A 13,478-nucleotide genomic window follows, 5' to 3' on the forward strand; every position below is an offset into this window, starting at 1 on the left:
ATTTACTTCGTGTTACAATGCGGTTAAGGCCCAGTCTCACTATGATGCCGGCGGAGCCCCAGTGCGTGATCAGGCATCTACCGGGATGAACCGGGGCCCTACCGGGATGAACCGGTGCTCCACCGGGATAAACCGTGGACGACCGGGGACAACCGGTGCTCCTACGGGAAAGTATTAAAATGTTTAATACCTCCGGGATGAACCGGGAGTCACCGGGTAGGACCGGCAACGACCTGCGTGGCACCTGGAACAACCGGGACTGTACCGGGAACAACCGGGACGGCACCTTAGCTCCACCGGGGCCCAAAACCATCCCGGCAGAGCTACGGCAACGCCCCGGTGAATGCCGGCAGAGTCCCTTTATAGCTACGTTACATAAGTAAACCGGTGCTCTGACGGTACCGTCCCGGTTGTTCCCGATGCAGTCCCGGTTGTTTCCAGTGCCAAGCAGGTTATTGCCGGTCCTTACCGGTAACTCCTGGTTCATCCCGGAGGTATTAAACATTTGAATACTTTCCCGGTGGAGCCCCGGTTGTCCCCGGTTAAACCGGGGCGTTGCCGCAGCTCTGCCGGGGTCTGATGCCGGTATAACCCCGGTGAGTGCCGGCGTAGTGACGGTATACCGGGGCTCTGCCGGGACTCTGCAGGCTTTCACCGCGTTCAACCTTTTCGTTTGGATGTTCATGCGCACAGTGAAGCACGGCATCTTTTGCACTGGGAAATGGCAGTCTGCAGTAACTGAAAACTGCATGTGATATGTCCAGAAATGGATACAGAAACTTCGTGAGCAACCTATACATTATATTTGTACTTCGTTGCGCAACCAATACATACTCTGTGCGAAACCTTTACATAAAACGACTTGTAATTTCCTTCGAAACAAAGAATTTGCATAATTAAAATATATGTTCGTAACCTGTTTTGTACTTTAAAATGTGTAATGAACACTGAATCGAAGTAAAATGTAGTTATATTTAATTTAAGTTACCGTAATTGGCTATTTTAACAGAATAACCACCTTATGCATTGCTTCAAATCAAAATATTTCGATTTTAGCTCAAAATAAACTTAAAGGTTGCAACTACGCGCATTTGTTATTAGTTTGTTATTGAAAGTAAGTACCTACCATTACTGGATGTTCCGTTCTCTAATCCATAAACACCAGAAAATATGAAACTCGCCTGATTAAGTAGTGTATTTACACCATGTTTTCGTAGTAAAACATATACCCGACGTCGTAGCGAAACGGACTACGCTTTGACCTCGTCAGCCCCCAGTGGGATCGATATTTGAAAAAAAAAGATAACACCTTTGTTGAATACGTGTCTAAACGTCCATACAACTTATAAGTGTTTTAAATGTGTCCGTATATAAAATAGCAGGTTAATTTGTAAGAAAATGCAATTTTAAAATCATTTCCCAGCAGAATTAACCATGTGGAGATGGTGTGCTATACATTTTTCAATTTTTCAATTTGAAGTCCGCACGGGCTAATCAGGGACGACACTTTCCGCTTTTATGACATTTTTCGTATAAATGAAGTCTCTTCTTAGCAAAGATCCAATTGAGGCGGAAAGTGTCGTCCATGATTAGCATGTGCGGACTGCACAGGTTAATCTGGGACGACACTTTACGCACAAGCATTTGTCCAGTTTTCTCAGAACGCGACTCAAATTATTAGAGGTAGTATTGACAATGGGCTCGACATGTTGCCTAGTTTTCGAAAATGCCTCGGTGAAAGTGTGTGCATGCATGTTTAAGTATATCGTATGTCCTTTTTGGATAGGTGTTCAATAAATTTACTTTTCATTATCATGCTTTAATAGACAGTCAATGGAGCATTTCAATCAGCAGACCAGTTTCAAGTGATATTTACAGATATCTTCATGTCTTTTAAATTTCCGCCAAGTCATTTCATCCCTTCAATCTTTTGAAATGACAGGACAATATACCTATGTACAGGAATATGACATAGGAAGTACGGACTTCGCGCGTTGCATTGTCTCATAATTATGAATATTCCTTTCTTCAAATTAAACTCGAACCTTTTCCTATAATGAGTTCCGTTCTGAGAAATCTGGTCATAATGCATGTGCGTAAAAAAGTGTCATCCCAGATAAGCCTATGATATCCGCACAGGCTAATCTGGGACGACACTTTCCGCCTAAACTGGATTTTCGGCAAGAAGAGACACCATTTAAACGAAAAATTCCATAAAAGCGGAAATTGTCGTCCCTGATTAGACTGTGCGGACTGCACAGGCTAATCTGGAATGAAAATTTACGCACAAGCATTATGCCCAGTTTTCTCAGAACGCGACTCTAATGACACGGCCATTGAGCAATCATAAGCAAGAGATTACAAATTCGATCTTTTCTCTCTAAGTGTGACCTTGGCCTTAGAGTGTAAATGACACATCCGCTTATGATGCTGAATAATGCCGCTAAGTAATTTACAAAATCTGAATTTAATTTTTTTCACAGTGATTAAGAAATGGGATGGACGAAGGGATAAATGGAAGAAAATGCGCACCCCCAGAGTTTCCAACTGGTTTCATCTTCAACGGACCATGATGTAAAAGCTAAATATCGACAAACTCGAACAACGTTTATGTTACTTATGCAAATTCCAAACTGCAAGATAAGTAAACACTCCTTCGGACGGAAAACACACGTCCTTGTCTGAATGTATACGTCTTGCTTCGTCAATCTTTGGTAATCAAAACGCGAAGATGAATTTATTAATATTTTAAACACTTAAGGTTTATTAAATTCGCAGCGGGACCTGAACATCAGTTCTGATTGCCATAGATCAATCCACATTCTCTTTTTCGGTTTATTCATTTCATTTCAACTCGTTTTTTTCTACCCTAAAGCTCCGCGTGAATTTGCTTTTTATCTCGGATTTTTATTAATTCGGAGTTTAAGCCATGCATAAAGTTTTTTAAATGAAATATGAACAAGTAATTAGTTTTTTTAATGAAATATTAACAAGTAATTTATGAATGTTTAATAATCCCCACGTTTTTAAACTCGTGGAGATATTGTATTGATCGCCGCTTTATTTTTGATCGGACCATATTTTCTCCTACACTATTAGCACTAGAACCTTGAAACTTGGTAATTATGAGAATATGTGCGACGGTGACGGTGACGAAATTTTGATCTGACCCCTGGGTCAAAAGTTATGGGTAAATAAATGGGTAAAATGGGTAAAAAACTCGGTTTACTTACAACATGCGACGCACATGATAACAACTTTTGACCCAGGGGTCAGATCAAAATTCCAAATAGTGCACCGTCGCAAATATGCTCATAGCTACCATGTGTGTGAGTGTCAAGGTTCTAGAGCAAATAGTGTAGGAGGAGATGGAGGAGCATCGGGGTTGGGGTGGGGCCCAAATTTTGTTTTAACATAACTTCTTCATTTATTCACCAATTGGCGTGACGTCACTTTTATACTGAACATCTCTTTTTTTAACGCGGTCGGTGTGGGGATACGCGTCGGCATCTGCCGCGCCATTTCTATTTAATATTAAGTTGATTTCAAATGCTTCAGTGTATTCCTATCCTCGATCCAAGAGAATGTGGTTAAATATCAAAACGCTCTTTAATTTCATCTGAGCCGCGCTCTGGGAAACGGGGTTTAATGCATTTGGTTAAAGTGTCGTCCCAGATTAGCCTTGCACTCCGCATAGGCTAATCAGGGACGACACTTTCCGCTGCTATAGTATGTTCCGTTCAAAGGAGGTCCCTTCTCAGCAAAAAAAGATTCGAAAGAGTAAAAAAAACTATCTTTTAAAATCATATAAGTTCTATTAGTTTTAATTTCAATCATTTCATAATACATGTTCGGTGCTTGTTACATGTCAAATTTAAAATCTAACAAAGGTGAACATAAAATAAATTATTTTACTAACAAATTTCAAGCTTACCCGTTTAATACATATCCATTTATTTATTTATTTATATATTTTTTTGCAATTAATATTTGGCATAACTGCTAATTACACTGGTCTGATAACCCTCTGAAACATGTCCAGCAGATTTAGATTTGGCCACAGATAACACCAGGGTTTATTTATTTTCGCCAAGCAGGCTGTGGTCAGCCTGACAGGGGAGTATGCTTTATAACACTGACTAGTTCTGCTGAAATCTAGCCTTTCTGGGAGTAACTTGGTAGGACTGAATAAGTCAGGAAAAGCAAGGTACAGTAAGATTTATTAAAAGCCAAATAAAAACATATCACGACAACATGAGAAAGATGAAAGAGCACGGCAAAGACCAGCATATGTTTCTTCTATGTCATCAAATGAATACAAGTTTCAAATCTGTTCAAGATGTTATAAAGAAACCCGTAAAAAACAAGACATCAATGATAGTTGTTCAACATAAAACGTCTACAGATCAACTTGTAAGTTGCATCATAAATGAAATGCAAATTACACTGAAACAGTAAGATGTGACAAAAAAACAACAACTGACAAGTGGCAATAACTTAATAAACAAATAATATTTACACGTTTTGACACGTCGAAACAAACGGACAAGCGAATGTTGAGAATTTATGAAAATATGTCTCAACGTGAAAGTCGAGATGTGTGTGCATTGTTTAGCATCTTATGGGGGTTATAGAGACAACTGAGACAAAATTACATCAGGCCCCCTTTTTACACTTTCAGAAAAAGTATAGCGAATGATGACAGTGTATTATGCAAACTAGTTAATATAAAATAGAATCATTTAATGAAAATTTTATCGGATAGCGAATACCTATTACACTGCAAATGGAATTTCATTTCCCTTAACAACAGATGTGTTTATTAATACCACATACACATTATAAAATACACAATAAGATAATTGATGAAAAGGTTTTAAAAATCATTACACGACCAAGACTTTTTACTCACGGATTAGGTTTTCATAAAAACTGCGCTGTTGACCCGCGCTTTGGTACTAATGTGTTACCTGTTACCTTAGAACTTACATGGTGTCAACACGACTCTGACCCAAACATCGGTATAGAACACTTATGTTCGTTTGATATTTAGTTGTTTGTGTAGAGATATTCGGTTTCAGCGAATGTGAAGATGAAGTGTGTTGCAGTGATCTATGAAAAGAAAAAATACAAAACAGAAAATCGGCATGTAAGAGTACAAATACAACCCTAAATAAAATAAAATAAAATAATATAAATATTATAATATTCTTGTTAACCCTAAATAAACATGATTTAATCAAAACCTTTGGTGAACTAGTGTGGAAGAAATGAATATATAATTCTTGGATGAGTCACTGTAGCGCCGTTAAATGTCGCATCGCCGTTATATGTCGCAGGCTACGAGATTTGTCGCAACGTTGACGATAAATGTCGCAAGGACCGATATATGTCGCAAATCCTACTGACGATATATATCGCAACTTTAACGATAAATGTCGCAAAAATTTCAACTGCCGATATATGTCGCAACATTAACGACAAATGTCGCACACCTTTGTAAGTCATGTTAAAAATGAAATGGTGAAGTAAAAATGACTAAAACTTAAAGGTTAGATCTAGATTACCCGACGGGGTTCTTTAAGTCGATTTCCACCAGAATGCTCAGTTTTTAGTAAGTATTGTCCGAAATGGTCAGTTGTGGTCAGTATTGTCCATAAATGTCAGCTGCGGTGAAGATCGACCGAAGCGGTCATATTTATTCATTTTCGACCAAAAACGTTAAGTTTTATTCAAAATGAAAAAAAAATCCTTGTTTTGAATTTATCGGAAATCGGAAAAACGAGGTACCCGTAAGTTTTCTTTGGGTTTGAGGCCGTTTCGACAAGTTTGGTTATATAAGGTCAGTCTTACAGGAACCGTCTGGGTAAAACAAAATGTGAATCCCTCGGTTTATCTGCTGGAGACTGACAACTTTGCCATCTTTGAATAAGCGATAAAAGACGAATATTCTTGGGTAGAATCGTCAATCGCACCGGTACCTGCTCAGCTCTTTGGCTCATTGTGGGGCCGGCAAAGGACAATGCCTTTCTATGAAAACTGTCAGGAAATAGCGGTTCTCTTCTGAAACGGTTGGTCGTGCGGGTGCAACTGCGTAATGCATTAGATACTAAACCCATAATCAAATCATCGCCGATTACAGCTAACTTTACTGTGTGAACGGCTTTACACACAACGTCAGTAATCAGTCTCAAATGACAAGGACTCCGTGTCGGTCGTAATTACCAGTAAACTGAACAAGCTGTACGATTTTCCAACCTAAATATGAAGAAAGGCTTGCACTAAGGTCTGTGTCAATTCAATATTTTTGTACGGCGATAAGATAAGTTCAGTAGCTGACAAAAGTCTCTTTAACGACACATACATTACTGTTGTCATTGACAAAAATAAGATACAAACGACAATTCTTCATAGAAATCGGAATATATTTATGGCATTTATTGAATATGTTAATTTCATCAGATTATATTCAAATCTTCATAGTTGTCAAACAAATATTTCGTTTTTGTGCTCCGCTGAACGTTTTCGGATCTTTGCAAGGGCGGTTCAAGAAGGGCGGAAGCGGCGTGCGCCCCCCCCCCCTTAAATCAGCCAAGATTTTTTTAAATCAAAATGTGCCTATTTGGGCCTTAAAATCGAATGCCAAAGGTTGCTTAACCAAAAAAAAAAATGCCTTCGGCGATGGAATTAGATAGCACAAACTACTATCAAACGTTTTAGGGTTAACAATTTTTCGTTTAAGTACCCGCCCTATGTAAAACTTGACCTACGCCCCTCCCCGTATTCGAAAACCCTGGATCCGCACCTGCTTTGATGTCACAAAAATGATATCACAAATTTACAGTTGTTCAGATGACAGCCACAGTACGAAAGTCTTATTGCTAACAATCATTTTAACAGACAAATCAATTAACTTAAATAAATGGCAGCAAAATGAGATCGTCCATCTGGTTGACATTTAGTTTAGACATGTTTCTACAAGATGCAAACACGATTCGCGATTATAAAATTTAATTGGATGAAGTATTCTTATCCAACAGTTGAATTATCTGGGATTTCATTTTGGCACGCTTACTAGAGAAAGAACCATGAAGACAGCGATGCTGATTTTTAGGTAATTATTGTTTATGTTTGATTTTAGGTGGGCATGAATATACCACGATTGCTCGTGTGATTAAACCATGGTAACTATAACATACCTTTATATACCTTGATTTCATAAAAAGCTTTGCAAAGTCATATACATAAAGTAAATGTGATTTGCATGAAATTTGTTGGTGCATTTTGACTTTTTTTAATGTTAAAAAAGATATTTTAATTTTGAATGGCGATTATGAAAAAACATGACGCTTACAATTACTTGTTGTTGTCGGAGGCGAACATTAAATTCCTTCAAAACGTAGAACACGGGTGCAATATTATTGGTTGTTCATTTTCTTGTATCATAAAGACTTTGCCAATAGTCTTTTAACGAAATATTCAAATTGGTACATAAATACTGTTTATTTACTAAATGGTTTAACTATTATTATAAAATTTAACATGAAAAGTATATGTATAAGAAAAACGTATTATTGTCGCAACTAGTATTTTCCTTAAAGCATCGAGACCAGGACCGATTTTATTATCTATTTCCTATTTGGATTCAACATACTTTAATAAAATTTATATGCGAAAATTAGAAATCTTAAATTCAGAAAAGGAACGTCTTTGCATCGCCTCCCTTCTCCACGGTGAAATATAACTTTTCTATGGCGAAATATATTTTAATAAATGAATGCATATATTGTAATTATTCAATTTTCTAGCGGAAATTTTGCAAAATCTATGACGTCAAATCAAAAGCCGTCGACGTCGCCAATTAACGTATCGCGAGCGTTAAAGGGCGACTACTCTAAATGAATTTGTCGGAGCAGAAGTATAATGCTGCCACCGGACTGAATACTTCGAGTTTTTTCATTGGCTAATTTAATGAAGCCCACGTGCAATCTCTTGCACGACGGTTACATTACATTCACCTCTGTGTTGGGCTCAGAACGGACTATTGTTATAAAAGCGTCTCATTTATGTCATGATCATTACATGCGTTCATCATTGAGGTTACAGAATACTAAACAATCTCTTGCACGACGGTTACATTGCATTCACTGCATTAAAGAAAACCGTCTCATACCATGATATCTTTTATTTTTTATGTTAAGAAACCAACATACATACACACGTCGAAGCAATTCCTAACGTCACTCAAAAAAAAAATATGTTCAATTGTTTACATTTGTGAAGTGCGTGGAATGATTCCATCTGCGTAAATGGGCAATAAATTAGTTCCAAAGAGTTGCATTAAAACTCGCAAGTTTTGCACGATTTATCGTACATTAAAGTCATAATTCTTAATTTAATGCACGCGATCTTAAATATTCAATCAAATATACGTTGGATGCATTTGTTCGGTTTTATCTATTTTATAGACAAAATGGAGGACTGAGCCTTTCGCAGAGTTGTATGTGAGAGCAAGGAACGACAACTCTGCCTGGAGATTGGCCCTCGTGCCGTCGCAATTCGTTATCACGCGCTCCGTATTAAATAAGCCAATGGAAACAATCAATAGTATTCACCCCGGAGGCAGATTTTGACTTCTGCTCCGACAAAATCATAAGAGTATTCGCCCTTTAACTCAGTGCGCTTGTCTCGCGATACATTAATTTAAACAATACTGTAAAATGTTGAGATAAGGGGGTACGAGGTTTAGCCCCAAAGCATCTAGAGTGTTTCAATAATTATCAAAGTACTTGACGAATTTACTTGACACTTTGTCCATCCATCGTATTACCCAAATGCTTATTACATGTGCGATCGCATGGGGAAAATACGTTTCCCTTGCTATGGAATCAGGGAACGCACAATTGAGGTCTCATATAATCGGCCGGTGCAGGTCAGGGGAAATGACGTCGTAACCATAACGTTTTAATTGGAATAATGTCAGCAGTGTACTTTATGTCAAGCTTGGTAAACAGTGAGCTCTATTGCTTGTTGATCAAGGTCTTATAATAAAGATTCAAATTCCCGTATTGTGCGATTTTTCGAAAAAAAAGTATTCTAAAAATATTACAACAGTTTAACGTTGATAAAACATAATTATTAGTTAAAGCAATAAGATAATAGAACCGTTAACAGAGTTTTAGTTTATTGCTGTTAACTAACATAATATTAATGCTTTATTTCAGGTTGATATGTTTGCTGTTGCAGATTATGATGGCGCTAGCAAAGGGCTGGAGAACGTGCGGGTTAATGTCCGATACAGAGTATAGGATCATGTTCGAAGCGGTATCGGAAGGGACCTATCATGTACCGGTTGCAGAAAGGACACCCTTAGAACGATCTACACTACGAAGATTTCACAGAAACAAAGAGTTTTATTCGATTGAAAATAATCGACTGTACTATAAGGGAAAAGAACTTTTGTGTGAATCAAAATGCAGCAAAGTTATAACTCATAATTAACATAAAAGTAAAGGCATTGGTGTGAGAAGGTTATATCATCTGTTATAACGAAGATATACTGGAGTTTCAGAGGCAAAGATAAAGCAAGTTATTTCTTAACTGCCGGATTATCAGAAGGGAAATGCAAAGTTTTCGAACATTGCCTCTCTAAAGCATGTGTGCAGCAGTTCTGTGCACGATATACTTCAAATCGATCTCGTCGATATGCAGAGACATGCAATTATATACAATAAAGAAAAGTGTAAATTCATTCTAAGCGTAATGGATATATTTAGTCGGTTTGTGCGGTTACGAGCTATACCTAGCAAATCAGCCGATGTAATCACTAAACATTTGAGTCGCATATTTGCAGAATTTGGTAAACCAAAAATAATTCAGCATGATAGAGGACGTGAATTCGATGGGGAAGTAAAACGGTTGTTGAAAGTTCTCAATATAAAGAATATCAAAAGTCGCCCTTATCACTCTCAAAGTCAGGGTAAAGTTGAAAGGATGCATAAAAACATTGAAGCAAAAGATTGCATACGATTTGACGCATGCGAATAGCTTTGGTATAAACTGGGCAAAACAGCTACCAGAGTATCAACGTATACTTAACAATGACCCAAAAGAATGTCTAGCATGGAAGTCACCGCATGAAGTTTACAATGGAAGGGATCCTTATAATGACAATTCAAAGCTATATCGCAAACTGCTAATAAACAAACTAAGAGATGGCGCAAAAGTCGCAACACTACAGTGTAATAGGCGAAACGACAGAGCTCAAGAGAAGGCAAACAAAACACCCGATTTATAATATTGGAGACTCAGTGCTGTTACGCTATAAGAAAAAAGGTTTATTAAATAGGAGAATATGGGCAGTAGATGGGGTGATACAGAAGCGATCTATGAAAACAAACATGCACAAAATTAAATATCGTGTCCCCGAATCTGCTCGAGCAGGACAATCTACCCGTTCGGAAGAAAAATGGTACCACGTAAGCAACCTCGCACAATATACGTGTACATCAACTGGTGCATCCAACAAGAAACGGTTACATCGAAAACAGTATTGCATATCTACAACAAAATCGTCTCTGCTTGAAAACTTGAGATCGGAATTCAGATTGCCCGTTGTAATGGATCCTATTGGGAACGGAAACTGTCAGTTTGGAGCTGTTTCATATCACCTACGCCAGTACGGAATACATAGGTCGGAAGAAACGCTTAGACACGACGAAGAAACTTGTTTGAGGCAACTTGGTACTTGGTAATAGGATTTGTGGAGCAAACTGGTGGAACTCAATACTTGAGCAACCATGAAATTATTTGTCGCGGATGTCTACAGAATATGAATACGGTGACCAAATAACATTGCAAGCGATGTCGCAGCTGTATAATATGCAGATTTTAATAGTGTCGACCAGGAATAGTGCCACTATATTGATAAGTCCGGATGGGAGTTCATGTCTGTCAAGCCGTTACCCTCTAATAATACTTGGACATTACCCAGAGGGCGCCGGTGAGCATAACGTTGCCCTTGGTTATAATAGACATGTAATAGAAAGAATTGTAGACACATCAGCACAAGTAACGTGGGAAACTGATCCACCTACGAGCGATGATGACCTGAACGTCAGCGGTGATGACCTGAGCGATGGCGGTGATGATCTGAGCGCTGGCGGTGATGACCTGAGCGCTGGCGGTGATGACCTTAACGCTGGCGGTGATAACCTGAGCGCTGGCGGTGATGACATACAATATTCAATACAATTTTATCGTAATTTGTGTTGCTGTAATAATGTTACAGTTTTATTATATCTTACAACATTTGGCCAATCTTGATAACAGCAGTCCATTAAGCACAGGGAAATCAACAACTGGCTACTCGAGCCAAGAATTATAAGAATTGATTGGGTCAATATTGACCACAACTGACCATTTCGGACAATACTGACCGCAACTGACAATTATGGAAAATACTGACCACAATTGACCATTTCGGACAATACTTACTAAAAACTGACCATCCTAGTGGAAGTCGGCTCATAGAACCCCGTCGGGTAATCTAAATCTTACCTTAAAGTGTTAGTCATTTTACTTCAAGTTTTCGTTTTTAACATGACTTACAAAGGTGTGCGACATTTATCGTTAATGTTGCGACATATATCGGCAGTTGAAATTTTTGCAACATTTATCGTTAAAGTTGCGACATATATCGTCAGTAGGATTTGCGACATTTATCGTTCCTTGCGACATTTATCGTCAACGTTGCGACAAATCTCGTAGCCTGCGACATATAACGTCGATGCGACATTTAACGGCGCTACAGTCACAAAAGAGAAATTCATTAAAACACTAACATTAAGCGTCTGTCATTTACACTTAATAAGCGTCTGGATGATCTCGAAAATTGATGTGATGGCAAGTGTACCAATTAACACTGTATTGTCAGATACAGCGTATCACGACTATGTCTTCATAACTATGAAGCGAAAGGCAACAACATACACTACGATAACTCTTACATAATACAATGACCTGGCGGATGACACTGCAGGAGAAATCGCCGCTATCTGTTGAGAGTCAAAAATCTTTTCAAGACCTATCCGATTTTATACCCGATGTACTTACCATCAGTTAAGAACTATCAACGAGGTCTGGAACAGACAGACGATTGAGCATTGAACTCTCGACATCCAACTGTACCTGATATCAGCCTCTCCCTCTTATATGTCAGAGGTACAATGCTTCTGAATGCACTATATGAAACGTATAGATGTTGAAAAATTGGCACCGATTTCAGACGTATTCAATAATGTATTCTTAAATCTTAAAATATCGACATAAACTGCAAGAAAAAACTGTCGGTAATACACTAAAGATTCTTGCAAATATATTTCGATAACTTGAGATATGCAAAAATAAAGGTCTTTACTTTTGTTTTCAATCTGTCCAGCCAGTGTGTTAACCCCTGAGAACTCCGTTGATTGTGCACCCTGGTACAGATAGTTGGCTGATGCAACGCGTAATGCGCTATTAACTGTTAAAGGAGAGGTCATCGCTGAAAGTAGTTTTACTTTTCCAGATCAATTAATATCGATCGATTGGTTTTTGTCGGCTCGGGTACTACTTTAAAGTACCCGGGTACTTTTTAAGCATACCGAAATGCTTTATTGGTCGTTGTCGGCTTATTAAAAAAGAATAATTGTTTTCATAGTTATGTCAATATTAAGTAAAATGGCATCTTAATTATCGAAACTCCTACTCTAAAAGCGTGGTTAGGCAGGTGTTTTCATAGAGACTTTCGTTGGCCGGGTACGGGTGTATCAGTTTAGAGTAAGGCCCCAAATTCCTGTGCTTGTCGCTGTTCACACATTTTGTTGCATGTAATTTAATGACCGCAGACCAATGAAATAACCATTAGCCACAGCAGGTACCTGATTATCTCTGACAGTTGCTTGATGCCTAAACCCTTTTTTTTCAGCCCTTTGCAGGGAACATCAATTGCTATACAGTGGTATCAATATAGAAATAAACATATAAATTCATCTGTCTGGCATTTATTTTCGTCTAAAAATCAGCATGCTGACTGCATAAAAAGAACATATTACAACATTGAAGCAAGCTCTTGAAATAGCAAAATTATGTACTTATATATTTCCAAGAAAGGTTTATACAATATATATATCAATTAAATGGGCGTGATATTTAATATTTCTTAGCTTTAAGTATAGTAATGCCTGATTGAACTTACTCAATATGGTTATTTTTAACTTATAACTATTTCTATGTCCCAGTGTATATTATGAAAATCAAGAAGAAAAAGTAAAGATATGTATATTAAAATATTCTTTACAGCTTAGGCAACAACTGTTGTCAAATTCAATTAAATTGATCAATCAAAAATAAATTGAAATATTCTTCAACTTTACTCTTGAAAATTTATTGACAACAAGACTATTGTCAAGCAATATGGTCCCCTACTAGTTGCAATA

The sequence above is a fragment of the Dreissena polymorpha genome, chromosome 4 (assembly GCF_020536995.1).
Source record: "Dreissena polymorpha isolate Duluth1 chromosome 4, UMN_Dpol_1.0, whole genome shotgun sequence".
Classification (NCBI taxonomy): Eukaryota; Metazoa; Mollusca; class Bivalvia; order Myida; family Dreissenidae; genus Dreissena; species Dreissena polymorpha.